Here is a 5,511-nt window from a genome sequence, read left to right on the forward strand (position 1 = left end):
TTTTCAGAGATAAAACAGAGGAGGGCTGGACGTTACAGCCGACCTCATGAATCTCACCACAAAGAGTGATAAGTTTAGTTACAGAAATAACCACATTGCGAACAATCCTAACAATGAGAATATATATATATAAATATGAATATATATGAGGGAAGTGGAAATCCTGTCTAAAGTACAGGTAGGGGAGGGGGAGAGGAGGGATATTTGGGTCATTGGGGATGGGAATGTTTCATTGGTGATGGGGGGTGTCATCTGATATGACTGAAACCTAACCACAATCATGTTTGTAACCAAGGTGTTTAAATAAAAAATATTTAAAACAAACACACAAAGCAATAGCTATTAAAACAGCATGGTATTGCAATAAACACAGATACTCAGATCAGTGGAATAGATTTGTGTATTCAGAGAATGTTCCCCAGGCATAAAATCAACTAATCTGCAAAATAGAGCAAGGAAAACCTCTTCAATAAGTGGTGTTGGCACAACTGGTTAGCCACTTGCAAAAATGCAAACTCAAGCCCCCCTCTAACTTAATGCACAAAGGTCAAATCCAAAGGGATTAAAGACCTTGATATCAGGCCTGAAACCATAAGATATATAGAATACATAGGTAAAATACTCCATGATATTGAGACTAAAGACACCTTCATGAAGGAAATATCACTCTCCAAACAAGTTGAAGCAGACATGGGAATATATTAAGCTGTGAAACTTCTGCACCTTAAAGGAAATAGTGCCTAAGATACAAAAGCCCACCTACAGAATGGGAAAAACTATTCACCCATTTCCCAACAAATAAGGGGCTAATATCCAAAATATACAAGCTACTGACAGAACATAACAAGAAAAAAAATCTAACCCCATCAAAAAATGGGGAGAAGAAATAAACAGTTTGTCAAAATATAAATACAAATGGTCAAAAGACACATGAAAAAATAATACAAATCATTAATCATCAGGGATATGCAAATCAAAACTACAAAGAGGTACCATCTCATGCCACAGAGACTGGCACACATCACAAAGTACAAGAAAAATCAGTGGGCCCAGAGAGATAGCACAGTGGCGTTTGCCTTGCAAGCAGCCGATCCAGGACCAAAGGTGGTTGGTTCGAATCCCAGTGTCCCATATGGTCCACCGTGCCTGCCAGGAGCTACTTCTGAGCAGACAGCCAGGAGTAACCCCTGAGCACGGCCAGGTGTGGCCCAAAAAACAAAAACAAAAACAAAAACAAAAAAATCAGTGCTGGCACAGATGTGGATAGAAAAAAACTCTTATTCACTGCTGGTGAGAATAGCATCTAGTACAGCCTTTATGATGTCATTGGGCCACACCAGGCACTGTTGGGGAAAGACATTCAGATCTGTAGGGATCACTGTTAGCAAGCAGAACCAGTAAAAAGAACCATGTGTTATGGCCCCGTGCTGTGGTGCTCATGCCTTTTCAGTACTTGGGAGTCACTGGGGTCATAATTAGTGGTCTTGCACGTGGCAATGGTATTATAAATTGTTTTGCTTTTTTTGTGGTTTTGGGTAACACCCGGCAGTGCTCAAGGGAAACTCCTGACTTCATGCTCTAGAAATTGCTCCTGGCAGGCACAGGGGACCATTTGGGAAGCCGGATTTGAACTGATGATCTTCTGCATGAAAGGCAAACGCCTTACCTCCATGCCATCTCTCCAGCCCTGGTATAATAAATTGAACTCAGATACTTACATATACCATTAGTATGTTTTGGTAAATCTTCATGGTCTATTTTTTGTGGGAAAACCATACATTTTAGGATTTTTCACTCTCTGGAGAATCCCAGATTCTCTCTTGAATATAGATAATAAAATAAACATATAAATAATAAAAACACCTCAAAAGAAATAGTGCCCAGGATACAAGTGCCACCCACCGTGTGGGAGAAACTATTCACCCAATACCCATCAGATAAAGGGCTAATATCCAAAATATACAGGGCACTGACAGAACTTTACAAGGAAAAAAAACATCTAATCCCATCAAAAAATGGGGAGAAGAAATTAACAGACACTTTGATAAAAAAAAATACAAATGACCAAAAGGCACATGAAAAAATGCTCCTCATCACAGATCATCAGGGAGATGCAAATCAAAACAACAATGAGATACCATCTCACACCACAGAGATTGGCATACATCACAAAGAATGAGAACAAACAGTGCTGGCAGGGATGTGGAGAGAAAGGATCTCATATCCAGTGCTGGTGGGAATGCAGTCTAGTCCAACCTCTATGGAAAGCGATATGGACATTCCTCCAAAAACTGGAAATTGAGCTCCCATTCGACTCAGCTATTCCACTCCTAGGGATATACCCTAGGAACACAAGAATACAATACAACCTCCCCTTCCTCACACCTATATTTATTGCAGCACTATTCACAATAGCCAGGATCTGGAAACAACCAAGATGCCCTTCAACAGACGAATGGCTAAAGAAACTGTGGTACATATACACAATAGAATATTATGAAGCCGTCAGGAGAGATGAAGTCATGAAATTTTCCTATACATAGATGTACATGGAGTCTATCATGCTGAGTGAAATAAGTCAGAGGGAGAGAGAGACGCAGAATATTCTCACTCATCTATGGGTTTTAAGAAAAATAAAAGTCATCTTTGCAACAATCCTCAGAGACAATGAGAGGAGGGCTGAAACTTCCAGCTCACTTCATGAAGCTCACCACAAAGAGTGGTGAGTGCAGTTATAGAAATAACTACACTGAGAACTACCATAATCATGTGAATGAATGAGGGAACTGGAAAGCCTGTCTAGAGTACAGGTGGGGGTGGGGTGGGGAGGAGGGAGATTTGGGACATTGGTGGTGGGAATGTTGCACTGGTGAAGGGGGGTGTGCTTTACATGACTGAAACCTAATCACAATCATATTTGTAATCAAGATGTTTAAATAAAGAAAAAATTAAAAAATAAGAAAATATATTTATATTTTATGTGATATAAGTATTTACAATAATATAATAAAATTATATATTATATAATATATTCTTTTTATTTATTTATTTGTTTACTTTTTATTTCAAATAAGTTTATTGTGACCAATGTGAATTAAATCTTTCACAGATATATTTAAGGTACATAGTGATGGTGAATTAGGGCCATTCCCACCAACAGTGTTGTCCTCCCTCCACCCATGTACCCAGCATACATCCCATACCTCCCCCTTTTGTCCCCTGGACTGCTAGTGTGACAGGTCCCCTTTGAATATAGCTTGTTGTAGATTGGGTATCTTGATTCTGTTGTCATTGATTTTGGGTTTGGTATTTAGGTCTGATCATTTTATACATATATAATATATTCTATATGGTTCTTTTTTGCATTTCATACTCTGAAGAAGCCCATTTTTTCTTTTTTTGGTTTTTGGGCCACACCCAGCATTGCTCAGAAGTTACTACTTGCTCTGCACTCAGGATTTACTCCTGACAGGTTTCAGGGGACCATATAGGTTGCTTGGGATTGTCATGTTGTTGGTAGCATACAAGGTAAGAACCCTCCCTGAGTTTTCTCTTAAATGTGTATTCCTTTCCCCTAATGTCTAAGTAAATTTCTTTCAATAAAGCTACTAGATTCTTTAAAATAAAACAAAATATAAAACTGAACATCTGAAATAATATGAAATATTTGATAATCAGATTTTTTACCATATCAAGTTTCCTTCCATTTGATAATCTTGGCTCATTCACCTGGCTTTTAGAATAGTCATAAGAAATGTTTTTCTAATTGTACATGTTAACAGATAGTATGTTTATTTTTAGTGATTAATGATTCACCAGATTTTTCCTTAAATTTCTATAACTTTTGAGAATCCCATTATTTTCTTAGCAGCTCAGTTTGTCTTTTGATGCACATCTTCAGCACCCAGTCAGTTTATAGTTGTCTTATTATTTATTTTTAATGTGGAACTTTGAGTTGAACCAGAAATGATGGCTTAGGATCTTATTGGATCTCTCCTGAGTCTGTGTAAAGCTTTGGGTACTTACTCAGATTGAGATATGAACATTATCTTCTAGATTTATGTTGTTTTGAAACTTTCTATAACTTTATACATCTTTTAATTTTCCTTTTATGTTTTGTTGTTAACCTAATATTTATCCACAGCATTAGGCAGTTAAGCAATTGCCAATGATAGTTATTAAAATATCCCACTGGAATCCTTCACTGGATAGTTTCTCTGGTCAATTAAAGATGACTTTCAAGGGGCATCACTCATAAAATCACAAGTCAAATAATGACGGTTTTTTGGCAATGGGCTCTACCTCTCCCCTAGTGGCTGTCAGGCTGTTGATTTTCACTATATATTTTCAAGGCTACTGTGGAGTTGGAGAAAACTGATGGGTATTTAATAAACTAGAGTATCACAAGTTTAAGATAATCAACAATAAACCATGTTTATCAAGCAAATGCTTGATTTTTCCATAATTGAATTAATTCAATATATAAGAAAAATTGTATTTTAATAATTTTCGCAATAAACTTATTGCTTTTATAGAGGTATCTTTAAATTATATTTGCATTCCTTTCTATGTTCACTTTAATTACATTATTATTAAACTACTTATATGTTATCTTCTCTGGAGTTTTTTATTTATGTATCAGGGGTACTACTCGAAATAAGAAATATATGGAACTGGGAATATAAATTTCAAATTGAAGTTTTATTTTGGATAGAATCAGAAATTCACAATAATATGCAAAAGTCATTATAGAAGAACAGTTTTATATTTACTATACTCCCAAAACTTAAAAAAAAAAAAAACAGAAATCCAGGGTTGAGGAGAAAGTTCAAAGGATTAGAATACTTGTCTGGCATATTCTATTCTGTGGAGGCTCCACTTGCTGTAATCCAAGCCCAATGAATGGGTTTGAAGCAGGGACACTATGAATATGAAGAAAACAAGACAGGAAATGAAGGGCATTGGTGATGGGAATATTGCACTGGTGAAGGGGGGTGTCCTTGTTTATAACTGAAACCCAACTATAAACATGTTCATAATCATTGTGCTTAAATAAAGATATTAATTTAAAAAATAATAATAAAAGAAAAGAAAAGAAAACAAGACAGAAGGGAGAAAAGCATAGGACCAGGGGGCTTCCAGTCTCATGCGCAACTGTCTTCTCTATATGATCTTTATTGTTCTGACTCAATCCACATAGGACAAAGGGCAGACCTATTTAACAGACAAAAGTACCTATCATCTAGTGGTAATCAGGCCTGGGTGAGTCTGTACATCTCAAAAAGTGTGTGAAAGGAAGAAGAAGCTAGGGCAGTCTCTGATTTGGGGAAAGCAGGATGTGAGCTCTATGTGTTTAACTCTATGCTGTGATTTCAATTCCTGTCATACCATGGCTCCTTAAGCAATGCCACTTGTGGCATTTGTGGCCTCCAGTTCTGATGGAATCTAGCACCTCTGAATTACAGGAACTGAGCACTGCACCAGCAGGCTCATGCAGACATGCTAAGAATC

This window comes from Suncus etruscus, chromosome X, assembly GCF_024139225.1.
Source record: "Suncus etruscus isolate mSunEtr1 chromosome X, mSunEtr1.pri.cur, whole genome shotgun sequence".
NCBI lineage: Eukaryota > Metazoa > Chordata > Mammalia > Eulipotyphla > Soricidae > Suncus > Suncus etruscus.